This window comes from Drosophila sulfurigaster, chromosome 3, assembly GCF_023558435.1.
Source record: "Drosophila sulfurigaster albostrigata strain 15112-1811.04 chromosome 3, ASM2355843v2, whole genome shotgun sequence".
NCBI lineage: Eukaryota > Metazoa > Arthropoda > Insecta > Diptera > Drosophilidae > Drosophila > Drosophila sulfurigaster.
Genome location: NC_084883.1, coordinates 55,307,712 through 55,325,530, shown reverse-complemented (window position 1 = coordinate 55,325,530; position 17,819 = coordinate 55,307,712).

Genomic DNA, 17,819 nt, shown 5'->3' with positions numbered 1-17,819 from the left:
CAAAGCTTTCAGTTCACAGCTGTGTCTTGTGGGCGTGGCAGTGTGTGTGTGTGGCACTGTGCGGCTGATTAGCCATCAGTCGACTAATTTGCACATTGATGGCGTCTTTTATTGAAACACTGCGGCAAGGAAACTCGAAGAAACGAGCCGAGGCCAAGTCACGGCCAAGCCATGTTGATTGGCATAATTAGAGCCGTGTGTTCTTCTTGTGCACTCCACTCTGCATGTATGAGTGTGTGAGAGTGTATGCGTGCGGTTTAATGATGTTTCATTAGTTTTGCAGCTGAGCTGCATTATTTTTGTGTAGTAGTAGCACTTGAGAAGGCAACAGAAACAAGTGTGGTGAGTGTTAGTTAAACTTGAAGTAGATACATGTATACACACACTAATACGTAGAATCACTCGCACACATACACATGTACATGTCTCACACACACATATGGGCAGACAACTATTTAACAAGCAAAATCTAATGAAAGCCTGGCAATAAAAGATAAGCGCTCTCAACTTTGTGGGTGTGTTTTATATGCGAACCTTTGTCTCAGTGAGAGTGTGTGTGTGTGTGTGTGTTTGTGTGAGTCTATTATTGTGGCGCTAGATAAGAAACCCAACTCATTTGAGTAAAGTGCTCGACGCAAATTGTATCGAGCAGCACTCTGCCAGGCACTCGAGGCGCATATTAACTGAAATTCAGTTTCGAAACTAAACTCATTAGTTGCTCAAATAGCGAGAGAGAGAGAAGGTGGGAGGAGGGGAATAGACAGAGAGCAAAATGCAGCTGGTAAAAGTTCACATTGTAATCACACCTGCCCGAGGATTTACATGCAGCAATTAAATGAATGAAAATACTTTGCTGCTGTTTTCGACTAAAGTTGAATCGTTGCATTCGAGTGAATGAATTTCTTGTGCAGCTACAAGAATTTGACTGATTAGCCGTTTTTGGAAATGGCAAATGCTACAAATGGCAGCACGTGATGCAGCAACAAAGGGGGAGACGTCACCCTGCCCTCCTGCAGTCTGGAAACCTGACTAAAAGGCAGCTGTGAAGCGTTTGTTCGGCAAGTGCACGTTTTGTAACGAATTGTGAAAACATTGTCGTCGCCCTATCCATGAACAGTAGTGAGTGCCCTGCGAATGCTTTTTGTGCATTCAACCTGTCACTCATTCACTGGCTCATTCATTCATTCATTCATTTGCTGCAACATTGTTGCTCGCTACTGTCCGACAATAGCAACAACAACATCTAATGAACATGGCAACAAAACGCTTGTAACGTTTTATTTCGCAGTCAGACAGAGTTGAATATCGCTGGAAGAGTTGAACAGACGTCCCCCTGATATTTCTATCAATTAAAGCGAGATATTTCGAAAGTGCTGTGTCGAGGTTATGCGTGGAAGATAACAGCATGCAGGTTCTTAATCCTCGGGGGTATTCAACGCAAATGAATTCGAGTATTCACAACTAAAGTGCTATGGAATTCGTATTCATATTATATGCAATCTATCTTTAGCCCAGAGCGTGTCAGCAGAGCACAATGCAAATGTCTGGATATGCAGCTAAGTAGCGCACAAAGCCAAAGCCAAACTCGCAGGCCAAAAGTAGCAAAAACGTCAGGCAAAGGGGGAAGGAGAGAGTGCTAGGAATAGAGGAAATAAAAGGAATTGCAAATAGCAGCAAAGTTCAAACAAATGTAAAAAATGGAAAAATTTCGTAGCGACCATTCGCAACTTTTGTTGATTTTTGGGTTGCCACCGAGCATGTGACGTATCCATTAGCATAGCTCTCCCTCTTTCCCTTTCTTCCCCTTTCTCTCTCTCTCAATATGTATAGTTGTCTCTCTCCATCACTGTCTGATTCTCTGGGTTGCCTGCGTTTTTTGTTAATTTAGCATAAGTGACGAGTGAGCGACTTTTGGCAAGCGCTTTGGGCAAAAAGTTCGATTTAGATTGATTAGAGCGTGAAAATTGTTGGCGTTTCGTTTTCACAGTTTTCAGCATTTCACATTTCACATTTCACAATTCACAATTTTTATTGCATGCTTCACATCCTTTGATGACTGCTGTCAATGCAGCAATAATCTATATGCACACTGAATCCCTTCGCGAGTTTATTATCAAAGTACTACATAAATGTAATGAAAATGTTTTCATTTATTATAATTATGCTTCTGACAGTTTTTGGCATTTATTATATATTTCATTTCACATTTTTTTGTTATTCATTAAAATGAAATCAATTCAATGCAAATGTGTTCAGCTTTGTAGTGCCGACATGGCGTATGATTAATAATTATGCATAATTGTAGACATTGTTATTTAATACCCTCTGCCCGATAGGCCATATCATTGGCACATTAATTAAACCTGCTTTGCAATTGTATTTCCTCAAAATGTCTGGCATTATTTTATGATTCCTCTTTTTTTTGTTATTAAATTTTGCACTGGCTTTTAATAGAAATGACTGCAGGTCATTATGGCCTTTGCAACATGCCAGAGCATGTCTGATGCCACAAAATGTTGCTTAATGGCCAACCAGCAGACAAGCAGACAAGCAGAAAAGCAGACAGCAGACAGCCGAGTGCTGCCGCAGCATCGCCCGAGTGGCATCAATCATACGCTACGTAAACCGCATTCCGAAAGCCGCCAGTCGAAAGCCATTTTAAGCTGCATATTTATGGCTAAGCTGAGCGGGCAACAGACAAAAAAAACAAGCAGGGAAGTATAGAGGAAATGCAACAGCCGAATGAGTGGCGAGGGGCAACATGCAAAATGTTGCAGCTGCATGTGCAGCGAGCGATAAGCGTAAAGCAGAGCAGAGTGCGAGGCAAAAAGAGGAGCATGCAATGCTGGGACGACTCCCAAGGGTTGCTGCCGACGAGATATGCATGTTAAGTTGAGTAAACCAAAGTTATAGCCAGGCTGGAGCGGGAGCTGAAGCAGAAGCTGGAGCTGGAGCTGGAGCTGGAGCTGCGTTGTAACTGTAACTGCGGTTAAGTCAACAAATTAAAACTTTTTTTAAGCCCCTTTCCCGCAAGTGAAACAGCAACTCATCTAATGTAAAGCTGCTGGGCGAGAAGTGAAAATGAGCTGAGCGGGGCAGAAGCAGAGGGCTCAGAACTTATGCACGAGTTATGCGCATAAACCTGGCAGGCAACCTGCAGCAGCAGTCGACGCAGCCGGCGCAGCAGCAGCAGCGAAAATAAAATAGTATTTAATTAAAGTTTTGCACGTGGCTTGTTTGTCTGTCAGACACTCGAGCTGCCTGTCTGCCTCTTGGGCAGATATAATACAGTAATTTTAATTCAATTCACAGTCAACTCTCATTTGCAAATTGACTGCCAAAGCTGCCGTCAGGTTCTCAGCTTCAAGGATTTTAATTTAGCAGCTCATTTCGGGTGCCGAATGTGGGAATGTGGCTGAGGCTACGCCACGTGTATTTAAGCCATATAAATAACAACTTGTGGTCCGAGCGTGTTGCTCATTTGTACAGCTGGAATCTGGACCACGCCCACATCTCCCTTACGCTGTGGGTATATAAATTGTTTATACGAGCATTGCAGTCAGCTCCAAAAAAGGGGTTCCTCTGCTCCCTCTGCACCCCTTGTTCCGCTCCACTCTTGGCTCTTCTGCTGCTCTGCTGCTCCTCGGCTATATAAATTGCTTGTGAAATTGAATCTTTATGGTTCAGCTGGAATATTTTGGCAGATAGTCTATAAATTATGGCCACAAAGGGCATACACGCAAAAGTTGTTCATTTTTTTTCTGGTTTTTATTTTTAGGGCGGGTGTCCTGCTCTTCCCCTCTCCTCTCTTACTATTTTCTCAGCTGGGGATCGTTTGGGGTTTTGTTTTTGCTTGTCTGGCCGTGTAACGTCTCTCTTCTCTCATATGTTACTCGCAATTGCGAGTCGAGCCGTCGTTGTCCTTTGCCATTTGGCATTGTTTGTGAATGCTGTGAATACTTGTTGTTTCTTGGGCCCATGTCGTTGAATTGTGCGTTGAAATGCCGCAGTATTCGGGTGGAAAGGGAAGGGTGGGGGGCTCTATATAGTTTTGTGGCTGCCAAATAGTTGCCAAATTAGTTTGCAAATGTTTTTGTCGACTGTAACGTTGTTTAAGGTTAGCATGTGGCGTATACGCAATATTTCCGACAATACTTTGCTTCTTGCCCTTGCGTTTGATGAGTTTTCGGCCGTCTGGGACATAAAACTCGACGGCATTGTTATACTCATGCAGAAGTATTTAGGGTTCAACCGATTTGTTTTCACTGCTGCATATTAAACAGAGAATTCAATTAATTTCCAAGTCAAAACATTCCCTTGGACGTTTACCATTTACGAGATGTTAACTTTAACTTGTGTTCAACAAAATATGCAACACTTGTTTCTTGTCGACCACGCAAACCTAAAGTTGGCTACAATTTACACAATTTCCAGCAGTAAAAAAAAAGAAAACTGCGCTACTGGTGTGGAAAAATGCTAATCAAATTTTCATAGCGTACTTTGCTGCTCATTTGCATGTGTGCGACTGTGTGTGTGTGTGTGTGTGTGTGCTGCTTGGCTCATTTTGTTGCTCCAGCAGGTAGTTGGCACATTTGCGCGAAACACTCTTTATTTTTTTATGGCTTAAACGTGACGCATGTATCATAAGTTGAACTCATTTTGCCAGGCTGTCTGTCTAGTTGATGGCATGATTGATAGCCAGCATATGCAACATTACCCAAGGGACACGCGCATTTCAAGCAGCCATTCAAAATTGCCATTAGCTCATTATAATTAAGCATATGCGTTTTCTCCCTCTACCCCTCCCTCCTCCCTTGCATTGGCTGCACACCTTTAACTTTTTCTTTTGCCTCATTGCTTCCATTTGCTTCCACGCTTGCAATATTCATTCAGCTTTCAGTTGCCACCAATTCGAACTCTAACTCTAACAAACGAGCCTGTTGGGGGACCTTTGGGCCTCGAGTCTGGGGTTCTGTGCTCGTTTACAGCTGTAAGTGTAATAAGTGAAGTGTATTTGCTGGCAAGGCAACAGGAGCATCAACAGGAGCCACATTAACAGGCCGATACAACCTCGAACCTCGAACCTCGAACCTTGTCTCGTGGCTTCTTCCCTCGCTCTGTTCTGTTCTTGTCTTGACTTGTCTCTCAGCTTGTGGCTATTTTCATTGAAAAGTTTACGAAACGTTGCAAAATTGTTTGCGGCCATAAAATTGTGTGTTGGCCAGCCCACAGCCAACATAGTCAACATAGCCAACACAGCTCAGCTCAAGCTGAGGCTCAGACCAAAGTAGCTCAGGACTGATGGGGAGGAAAAGCGAAATGCAAAAGCAAAGCCAAAAACTCCTAAAGGGGCCCTTTCTCAAATTGTAAACTTGAATGGCCCGCCAGGCTGTTTCACATGATGCCGACAGCTCCCCAAAGGCATTTGGCAGCACTTTGGCTCTTTAGCTCTTTGGCTTTCTGTCCTTTTTCACTCAGTTTTCTCTGTTCGTTGAGTTTATCTTTGGCTATCAAGTTATTAAGTTTATGTAATTGCTGTTGCATTTTCTGCCCCCCACCTCTGCCTTCGCAAATTGTGCGTTATGGGTCCTGTCTGTGTCTGTGTTTGTATTTTGAATTTGATTTGAAATGTTTTGTGGCAGCTTACGAAGGCGTTGTTCATCTCTCCATTTCAGCTTCTTTCTTTACTTCTTCTTTATCTTCTCTGTTGGGTTTTGCTGTCTGTCTGTCGTGTTCGATTTCAAGTTCAAAGTTCTTTGTTAGCTCATTTTTAATCAGGCTCAGCTGTGCACTGCACTGCAAAATAAAGTGTCAAAGTGTTGATTCTCAGCTATTTGTTAGGGAAGCCTTCTCCTTCGTCGCAGGTGGCAAAAACTCATAGTGAAGTTATAACACACACAAGGCTTAAGAGTCGGCAATTTGCTCACATTGCTTTTGCTTTTGCTTTTGTCAATCGTCACGACGACAGTTGATTAATGATGACAAAAAGTGTATGCTCCCGTTCCCAGACGTATCCTTAATCAACAAAATGCGGCAGCAGCAGCAGCAGCTCAACCTGTATCCAAGTTCTAGCTCAAACTCCAGTCTTGCAGTTCCCATTGGCAGCACTCCCTTTGCTGACTCTCGTCATCATCAAGCGCGTCGTGTGGCCTCGAGCGTAAAAAGTGGGCGCGTCTCCTGGTTACTTTGATGTACCTCACGTAATCGCCCCGCCCACTAGCATTTCTCCATTTTTCCCATCAGAGGGAATACGCACGCGGCACGCATAAACATAAAAAATGCTGCTCGACATAAATACGAAATTAGCGGACCATGAACTCTTTTTTTTTCCAATGGCAAACTCAAATTTAAAGGGGTCAAAGAAGCGAGCAGAGTTTAATAGGCTTACAATATATTTTAAATTAATCATAGTAAAATATTGAGCATTAAAAAAATAGAATTTTAATATTGTGTAATTAAAGGGAATGTGTAATAATGAATTATAATTGAATTAATGTGAAATGTACAACATTTTGTTGCATTTCAAATATAGTAATTAAGTAACTAAAAGTAAATGATTTCAAATGTTTGCGCTTTAAAGCCAATACATTTTTATTACTTTAATAAAAGCGCGGAGTTGTAAAAATACCGAATTAATATTTGATGATTTTGTTACTAAACCCTCTGATCTTTCGATTCATTTTCATTTGAAGTGGAAGCCTGGATTCGGTTGACCCTAAAAAAAAGAGGTTTGTGGAACAATTTTTATGCGTCCTTGCGATTTCCGCTGGGCGATAGCTGTGTCAAATTTTTTGATAGAAATTGCAATCAATATGTAAAAATGAGCTTTACATTTCGTTTATTTAATTTCATTTTATGGCATTTTATGGCGCATAAGTCAAAAAAGAGAGGCTATAAACCCGTACGTCGCACAGTCTGCATGTCCTGCCAACTGCCAACTGGCAACTGGCAGCCTTGTACTCGAATTACGCATTCGCCGTGTTGAGCACGCAATAAAAATACCAATTGCAGTTTATACGCCCACACCGGAGCAAGGGTCTCGGTAAAAGGGGAGACGGAGACAATGAAAGAAAATAAGAGGCAGAAAAAGAGTGGAGCGGGGAGGAGGAAGGCTTCGCTATTGTTTCGTAATGTTGCTGCATGCAAAATTTATTGTTGATTTTATTTTCAGCGTCGTCCCTTTTACACAACACATTTTCCGCTTGCTTCTCTTTTATACGTTTTTATGGACATAAATTTACAAGCAGCTGCCGGGCAAGAGTTGAAACTGGAACTGGCAATGTGACTGGAGCTTGGACAGCGAGAAGATGCCCAGGTGCGTTGTCAGCCTTGACCGCCATTGAAATCAGTGGCCAGCATAAATCCTGCAGACAAACAGCTGCTGCCGCTACCGTTGTTGCTGCTGCTCGGTTGTAGGTTGCAAGTTGCAACTTGCGAGTTGAAAAGTTAAATACTCAAACACACACACATAACTGGTAATGCTCTTAGCAGAAAGTAATGTAAAGACTTCAAGATGCTTGTCTTTTTTCCTTCTTTTTTTTTTGTGTTTTAGCTCGTCCTAGTCATAGTGGCATATTGTGACCCAGTCTTTGGGTCGTTTTGTCAGCCTGTTTTCGGTTTTCTGTTCTCTGTTCGCTGTGCCTTGCTCTGTGCTTGCGTGTTGTGCAGCCATTAGAGAGAGGCACGACTACGACTGCTGAGCACGTGGCTGTGGCACAAGGTGAACGCAAAAATATCCTTATCCTTAGCAGACGCCTTGAAAACGAGCGTGAAAGTATTTGCAGCCTTTTTTGGTGTAACGCCGCCCAATTAATAAGCCATCTCCCTTGCCCTCCTCTCCCTCTCTCTCTCTTCTGTTGGCTATTGATTTTCCTGAACTTGTTGAGGGCACATCTTTTACCTGTTTTTTCTTTTGTTTTTTGGGGCGCGCTTGCACAACAATTAAGCCATTGCGAGGCTGTTGGCTGTTGGCTGTTTGGGGGCCTCGCTTAGTTACACTTCAAGTACACGCAATTTATTTCGCCCCATTGCACAGCTCGTGTAATTGTTGTAATATGTAATTGTCTGATTGGACGGGCGAACAAATCGCGATGTTGCTGCCACGTTTGCTTAGATGGCGGCAAGGATTGTGTTTGTTGTGTAGGGGGTGAAATTGAGGGTGAGGTGTCCCACTTTATGAGCCGTTATAATGCGCTTATGGTGACTGATAGCCAGAAACGGAGGCAGCTAATACAATTACGCAGATAGCAGACATCAGACACAGATAGGAGAGCAGAAGCAGAAGCAAAAGCAAAAGCGCGTCCAGCCATGTCAATTGCAATGGCAGCTTGTCAAATTACACGACTGCAATGAATCTGCTTGAAATGAGCAGCAAATGTCTGTGTCTATCTAATTGGAAAATCAAATTACACGAAATTGTCGAAATTGTAATTGTTACTTAATGCCACTGAAAGATGCCAACAGATTACAATTGATGGCGTTTGTTCAACATAATGCTAGCCATAACTATGTCATGCTTTTGGCAAGCTTATTTCGGGAAATCTTGCTGCCAAGTTCATAAGACACATGTTTTTTTTGACTGCACACACAGACAACCACGCACATTTCCAACAGACAATTGACAACTTGTTGAGTGTTGGCCCTTTGGCAACGAGTTTGCGTTGACCAAAAACTCTGGATAAGCTGCTTGGGGCGTTGTCAATTATTTTAAATGACTCGACATGGAAATTAAAAATGCAATAATTGCATAATGCAAGTGCTTGTGTTCGTGCTTGTGCCAACAGTCAGCAGCCAACAAAAGGGAATGACAATAGAAATGGATTGGGCAAATGGCCAAATCGAGTGGAGCTTGCCAGAAAAGGTAGTGAATAATTTAGACAGTTATGATGGCAAAACGGTGCGAAAAGCAACGCATTCAAAGAGACCTTTTATTAAATGCTCACCAGGAGTAAAAAATGTTGTGTGCTGGTAAGCATGAGAATCAGAATCACAACGTGAATGAGAGTGAGAATGAGAGTGAGAGTGGCTGTGACAGCGAGAACAGCTAAATCCAAAGCCGCTTAAATTGTGTGCTAAGTGCCGTTGAGCTTATAATGAAACACACATAAAAACACAAACACAAACACAAAAGCGAAACTCAAACACAAAGTCGGGTTCAGGTACAGGTAGCATACAATATATATAACATATATATATAGTCGCTCCCGTCGTATATCCTGGAAACGGTCATACGCAGCCAAGTGGACTTCCCACGCAGCGACCACGCCCAGTTCCGGCAAAAGAGGCAGCGGCTAAAGGGGCTGAGGTGTGTGTGCTCTAAAAGCGTCAACCACTGCCAGCAACCACAAAACCACCAACACAGACAGACATCGGCACAAACACCGACACCCAACTACACACACACACACACACACACACACATACAGTTGCACATTGAGCTGGATCTTTGGCTAAGCGCCTGGCGACCGCAGTCAGGACAACGCTTAGAGCTTTGTTTTTGTGTTCGCTTTTGTTGTTGCTGTTGTTGTTGCTGTGCTTTTTATGATTTATTTAGAAACGAGCAAGCGCACAGTTTCAGTGATTGATGGCCACAGAGTTGTGGCCAGCGCTTGGCACTAAGGTTGTGGTGTTCGCTGTCTGCCCGTCGCATCCTTATATTAATATGACTGGCTCGCGTAATTAGCGTAATTATTCGGCCATTTACTTGACAGCAGCAGCAGTAGCAGTAGTAGTAGCTGTATAAAAGCAAGCCATACTTCTCGTTGAGAGCTTCAATCACACCTCGTCTCCGCTTCTCCTTCTCCTCAACATCAAAGTGCTTTGTAACGCTGTTAGAGTTTTGACGCCTGATATGTGCGTCCGCCCCCCGAGGGCCTGTCAATGTCGACGTTGTTGATCACACAAATTGAATTGTATATACAATTGAATTTTTTTGAAAAATTGCTGCACGGCAGCGTTGCATAATGCCGCAGACAGACAGCCGAAGCAGCTGTAGTTTGAGATCGTGGGAGGTTTGAGTTATGACATTCCTTTAAGGTCAGAGAGCTGTGGCAGCTGTGTGTGACGCAGCAGCAGGCACTTAGCGCAGCCAGTGGGAATTGTTGTACTCGTATGCATGGCAAATGACAGTTGAGCTGTCTAAGGAGTTTGCTGCTGCCCCGCCGCCTCTCCTGCTCCCCTGATGCAATGATGCGGCAATTGCAATGGGTCAAGCCAAAGGCCACTGAGAATAGATGGTGGAAGCAGATGAGAAGAAATGCTTGTGGTGAGCATAAACCATCACGTATTCAATCAATAAAGGATAAAGCCAAGGAATTGCATTTTTTTTTTGTTCGTTTTCGTTTTTGTAAAGCGGAAACATAACAGGGGAAGACATACTACAATCTTGCAATCATGTTCACTGTGAATAAATCATTTGGAACATTTCAAAACATACTCTTAGGCGTTCGACTCAATGCCTATGCCCATTTTAAAAGAGCACCCGAAGAATCCTACAAATTGTGGGTAGATTCGAAATTGAAATTTCGAAATGAAGGCTTAAATGGGGCAAATTAAATATCAAAATGCAAAATTCAATAGGTTCTACCATATTTTATACAGAGATTTTGTCAACAGAAATGTTTGGATTATTTTGTTGATTTTCGTATAAAACTAAAAAAAAATTGATGATATATTTGTGTCTGCATTGTAGGCAATTGCAAAATGAAAACCACAGAATTTTGCTGAATTTATTTTTGCGGTAATAAATTTTGTGAATTGAATCAAAACAAAACAATTGTGGGAAAATTGGCATTGGAAATGCTTTGGGTAATGTTGTTGTCAATTGTCCAAGGGGCCAACTAAATATTTATACAATCAAACAAGATTTGAGGCAGGCGAGGCATTTATTTTGTGGCTAAGATGCTGATGGCATCGATTTGCCCAGGAGCAGCAACAGCAACAGCAGTGGCAGCAACAACGTTGCTATAGACAAGTGGAAATGTGGTCAAGGTGCCAAATGCCAAAACAAACAGAAACGGAAGCACATAGACACAACCAGACAGACACACACAAACACACACACACACACACATAGATTTGGGACGTATACTATAGATGAAGCATGCAGAGCTTGTGGTGTGGCTAATGTTACTTTGATGGAAATTTCGTTTACACATTGCCTCGAAAGGGGGATTTTGCGGTCTTGAGCGGAACAATTCGGTTGCATCGGTTGTTTTGGTAGCCGATCGTTTTGCTTTGCCCCACAAAACAGTGAAGAGAAAGCCAACATGCAAATGCAAGCTGAGCTCACAGCGAAATTTCATGTTTTTTAATTAAAAAGCACAAAGCGGAAATTGGCGAATAAAGTGAAAACGAGGTGAGGCGACTAGAAAGGGCAAAGGGCAAAGGGCAAAGGGCAAAGGGCAAAGTGCAAACTGCAGACACAGCACAAAGCGAAGGCTTCTATACTTGAGTGTGCAGCAATGTTCGATTAATTAGACATTTGGGCCATTTGCTGTTGCCACAGAATGTCTTTAATCGATGGCATTTGGTCTAATTAAAGATGCATTCAAATGTGCTTAATTGAAATGCTGAAATCCTTTCTTTAACTCCAACTGTTGGTGCTTGCTTTTAGGCCTTGCATTTTTATTGCCGACGCAGCGACAATTAACAGACAAATACAAATGTCCAATAACGACAACAACAAGAACCACATGAACAATAAATAGCGACGAGCCTTGTGCTGCAGCTGTTGCGTTTTTTTATGCTCAACCTTTGCCACTGAATTATTGGTGGTTCATCGTCTGTGTTGCCACAATGGGGTATGTTGTTATTGCTGCTCAAGCGTAACGCAGCTGGCAGCATTAATCCAACAAACACACACAATCAGAGCACACATTTGCAGGCACTGTTAGTGGCACTGCCACCACTCGTAAAGCAGCCAACAATGGCGCGTTGCCAGCTTCCGCTGGTTGTATGTGGCTGTTGCTGATCTCCAATCCCCAATCCCCAATCGCCAATCCCGAATTCCGAATCCCCAATCTGCAATCTCAAGCCCCCCACCAAAAACCGTAGCTCGTTTGTCCGCTGCATTTTTGCAGTGATTTGCATGCTCTGCCATGTCCCGCAATGCTGTGGCATGTCCGAGTTTGTTTATGTGTGCGTGTGTGTGCATGTGTGCGGGTTTTTTACCCCCAGCTCAGAGTTTCAATTGAACCGTAACCGTGTATTACCTTTGGGGCCAGCTCTTGGGGGGAAGAGGAGGCAAACACGCATACGCACACTCTGATTGCATCAACTTGAAATAATGTAATTAGTTTTCGTGCCGCGGTTAGCAACGGTTTAGCAATTGGTACGAAGTACGCGGCAACCGCTCGGTTAAATCTCTATTTTCCCGCATTGAATGCGCTGCTGCCTTCAGCTGCATGTTATGGTGTTTGTAAACAGTCTGTAAAAGCTCTTTTATCTGATGGATATTGCCATGTTTTGGGCATTTCGTTAATTGCTCGCATGCAAAGCACTCGCAGCCAACTGGCTTCAAAGTCTTCCTTCCACCCACAGCTCGAATATATAATAAATTGCTGCCATGGAAATTTTATGTAGCATACTTTTAGGATATCCCAAAATAAACTGATAAATGATTCTCTTAGACAAAAGGCAATATATTTGCCAGTCCCGCGGGTCTGAAAAGCTATAAATACACCTCGATTTCGCAACGACCTGAGGGAGATTTTTATCTCAACACATACTTGTAATATATCCATGTCATTAATAAACTGTCATCGGTTATTGATTAAAGCTTTCAAGAGAAAATGTATCCTTAGTTTAGTTTGTTATCCTCGATCTTATGGTGCTGTCCATTTCGAAAATTGGCCTACTTCATTTACGGCCAACATACTTAATATTTAAGTAGCTCTTATATTAACTTTGCTGCACAAGATGCAGAAGAAGAAGAAAAGGGAGGGAGGAGAGAAACCCATTTGCCCGCATTCCCTATTGCCCATTGCCGAAAATCAGAATCAGAATCAGAGAGCAGCAGCAGCAGCAGCATCCGCCAATTTAATGGTTGCCATTAGGGGTATATGCTCCATAGTCAATGCTGAAATTATCACAGCATGGTGTCGTTCGCAACGCTGTCAAATAATTAATTAGAAAATAATTGCACGTAATAATTCATTGGACCCTGCGGGACATTCAAATACACACACACACATACAGACTAATAGAAAGGAGATAGAATGAGAAAATGTGAGAAGAAGACTCCACACACAAATAGCCAATATCCAACGGGCAAACTTTGATTTCTTTTTGGCCCAAACTGGAAACTGGACCGACAGCCTGTTTGCGTGTCTCTCCCCATTGTAGATGTATGTGTGTGTGTTGTGTCTGTGGCTGTGTTAGCCAATTCCAAGTACTCATTCCGTATGCATTTGATTGGGTGGCCCACACCTCGCGGCCTGTCATGTCACATGCAGAACTCAAATTAATCATTGCTATGCAGCATAATTTATTATGTCACACTGTTGGCCGCAGCGGCAGCCACAAAGCGCCAATGGGGCAGTGGCACAGGCTGCGGCAAGAGCTCTGCTCCGCTCTGCTATGTGAGTGGCGGCTGCCTCAAACTGAACACAAGTGGACTGCCGCATTGAAAGCCCCGTTTCGGGTTTGGGGCGTTTACTTCCTGTGGTCGACTGGTTTGTCATGGCCCATTTAAAAACAGCCCCCCAACTACATGTCGGATGTGCGTGCGTGTATCTGTGTAAGCCACTGAGTTTGTGTACGAGTGTGCGGGTGTTGTGGGTGTTGTGTGTGTGCGGGGGTGGGTGCGGGTGCGGGTGTTGCCGACTCTTCAATCAAATGTGAAAGTTTGTATAATTAGAGGCCTTTTGCAAACTCGCTGCGTGGCCCATTTGATTTAATCGGGGTAATAGCGTTTGCATGTCGCGCACTCTGTGGACTTAGGAGGTGTTAAATGTTTGTAATGACCGCACATCAACTTTAATAGCCATGGAATGGCATAATGAAGAAAAGGTGCAAATTGTTGATTGATCGCCCATTGTTGTGCGTTTGAAATGTGAGGCTGAAATGTCGAAAAGTTTCCTGGAACTTTGCATATTTATCAAACAGAGCGGCAGCAGCACTTCTCATTTCGATCGAAATTAATGACATCACTCATACGTCATGTAGTGCGCTTTCAAATCCCAAGCACTTAACCTGTAAACTGTCAATAGTCAAAAGTGTTGATCAATTGACATTAGTACTCCATCAACATTTGCAAATAACAAAAAATAAACAAGGTTTCAAATTGTATTTCATATTTTAAAATTTATTTTTATTGCATTTTTTCTTTTTTTCGTTTGTATGAATTTCAAATATTTTTTTGTGTTATGTTTCACTTTGCTATTTTACTTGCCATTCGCATACATTATTACATTCTCTGCACGTTTTGTCAAGTGATTTCTCATTTTTTTTTGTTTTGTTTTGCATTTTGGTTTTTCTTTGTTTCATTTTGTTTTTTGTTTTTTTTTTTGTATGTTTTGTTTACAATTTGTCACAACCTTACAAATTGAAAATTGATATAAACCAATATATAGTTTTTGCTTAATGAAATTTGTCTCTGGTTTGTAGCCATTTCTGCTGTGTCATTCTGTGTTTGTGTATGTGTGTGTGTGTGTGTAAATGAATGTGATAAAGGGGAATAAGATTACGATTATTGAGCATTTTTTCATTTCCTTCATTGGGGGGAACTGTACTGTTTGTGTGTGTGTGTTTCTGTTTGTGTGAGTGATTGTTGCGGGAGTCCGCTAATATAATACTATTCGTCTCATCTGTTCTATTATCAATTTTGTTTGTAAGGAAGCGTCTGCCTTGGATGGGGGACGCTCAACTCCTAACTCTCGTCTCTATACACAATGCTAAATTTTAAAAATATTTTCCATTATCATCTAAATGTCGAAAATCAAAATAGGTTCATCCATCATTTCTGCTGTTGTTGTTCATTGTTCATTGTTGTTGTTGTTGTTCTCTGTTCTCTTTGAATTTATATAGGTATTTCATTTATTTTCAATTACATTTTATTTCAATTTGCGTTTTGCATTTGTTTGCTTTGCACATTCATAAAAACAAATGGTACAACTTACAATTTGGCACATCATTAAAGATTAGAGTTTTCTCATATAATATATATATATATGTTCATATATATATATGTATACATACATACATATATATTTTTAGTTTATATTTATACTTTATATAACGCCTATGCGTACGCTCTATGTGAAAGTGAACAAAAGCGGCGTAGGCTTATGGTTAGACTACACAGATTACAGTTTATAGCTTACAGATTTTCATCGTCATTCTCATTCTTGATCTTGTTCTTATTCTTGCTCTTGTACTGGGTGTTTAAATGGCTTGACTGCTGACTGGGTGAGAAGATGAGGAGGGGTGGACATTGGAAGGAGGGGATGGGGGCGCACAGAAAAGTTCTAATGTTAAATAATAATTAAAATATTATCGTTTATAAGTAGGTATGTATGTATATTTATATATATATAGCTGCAGTGTTTGATTGAGTTGCAATTGCATTTGCATTTTACATATTTATAGGTTGATTTTCGGATCATACCTTTTGCTTAAGACAAAAATTGTGTTATCATTTTGTTTTTGTTTTAAAAAATTTGCGGTGGAAGTTGAGTTTATTAAATTTTTATATATGTATCTATTATCTGTAAGTTTATTTTAATAACTACTTGGTTTATTTCTTGCCTTGTTTTCTTTATCAAACCCAAAGGTGTTGTTCTCTTTATAATTCAGTGTTATTCTGTTCTGTGTGCGGCCAAAAAGTATGCTATACTTTTCGTATGTCTATTTTGTTAATATCATTGCTATTTTAAAAATTTATTAAATTTAATTACGTGTCTATTTAATTCACTTGAAAGCTACATTTAATTTGGCAATTGTTGGGTTTGATTTTATTTATTCATACTTCTTTTTTTTTGTTTGTTTTTTGTTTGTTAATCTTTCACTTTTCGTACATTGATTTTGTGTGTCTGTCAGCATAAAAACTAAATCTAACTAAAAATCATTTTATAAATATAAACTTTGGCTTGAAAAATGTCAACGTAATTATGCTTAAAACATTGTATATATATAATTTTTTTTTTAGTATTTTTTCTTTTTATAATATTTAAAGAAACATTGTGAAAACATTTCAAAACTGAGTATGACATAAATTGCTTCAAGTTTCTGTTGTTGTTGTTCGTGTGTGTGTGTGTGCGAATAAGATCGTGTGTGTGTGCGTGTTTGTTATTTTAAAGAAATGTCATAATTAATATGTACAATCTGAGACAGTGTGTGACTGTTGTAAGTAGAAGCTCTTTGGACTCTGGCTCTTGAATGGAGCATAAACGTATGTGTGACGTGTATGTTCGAGTATTCGAGTATTTAAATGGATCTAGTTGTAAGGAGATATTCGAAAGCAACACCTAAAGAACGATTGCACAATTACCACACACACAATAACTAATGAAAGGTATTTGTTTGTTCTAGCGTAGGTTTGTTTTTAAACAACTAGTATAAATTTGACGACAGTAGCTGTCTAAGAATCGAAATAGAGAAAGACTTCGTATTATTTATTTGAGCAGAGAGTTTTCACATCCATTTCTCATTTCTCCAACAAACATTTCAAAATACACAACGTTTAAAGTTAATTGTGTGCATTATATAGACTTTTATAGTGTGTGTCAAATAAATTCTTAGCTTGTTTGTAGGGAAGTTTCGTGGTCTAGTCCGAAAAAAGAACAACACTGAAACGACGTGAAGTTTTATAATTTATAAATTTTAGTTTTTTTTCTCATTTTGTTTGTAATTTTTTTTGTTTAGTTTTTTTTTGCACAACACACAAAGAAAGTGCTACGGAGTTAAGAGCTAAAAATTTACTTTTTTACTTGTTACTTTTTTTAATGTTTAAATTTAATGCTTACTACACAATTTTCACGATTTCTTTTCTGAGGATTTTCTTTCTGTCACTGGAAGCTTGAAGTTAAAAACTATCATGTATTATTATTTGTAGTTTATTTTTCTCATTATTCTTTAGCTAGCTGCTAGGGCCGCATTAAAGTAATTATTATTGTATATTCCAAGGATATGTCTACGTGTTGATCTTTTGCATTTACGAGTACCTATGCGCTACGTGTTGAGCAATTTTATTGAGTTGACTTTGCATTTTAGCTGCCAAATAAAATACTAGGAACAATTAGAAAGCAAAAGCAAATGTATTAAAACATTAAATATTAAAAATAAATTCGTTGATAAAAGGATCTTTTGCAAAATGTACATGTAATAAAACGAGTATTCTTTGGAGTTGTAAAATTGTAAAAAGGAAAGTATGTTCGTGGATAAAATCTGTTTGTGCTCCAAAAGTGAATATATATAATATATATGTATGTATATACTTGGATAATCGTATTTTTGTTGTTTGTTTTGGCAACTTTTTTTCCATAGCTTTTGCGTATATTATAGAAAAATAATGTAGAATTTGTTTTTGTTGCTTTTGGTTGACTACAAACTACAATGCTAAATGTAACAATTACATGAAACAGAAATAATCATAAATATAAAGCTAACTTATTGAACAAAAAAGTGTTTCTTTCGTTTTTGTTGGTTTTTCTTTTTCTTTTTTTTGAGTATGCAGCTTGAAAATACATAAAAATTGCTCATTTTTGATATACAAATACAATATCTATAGGTATAATAATTATACATATATCCCGTGGGTATATATTTTATATATATATATTTATATATAAATTCTGATTTGCCGCACAAAAATTTCAGCT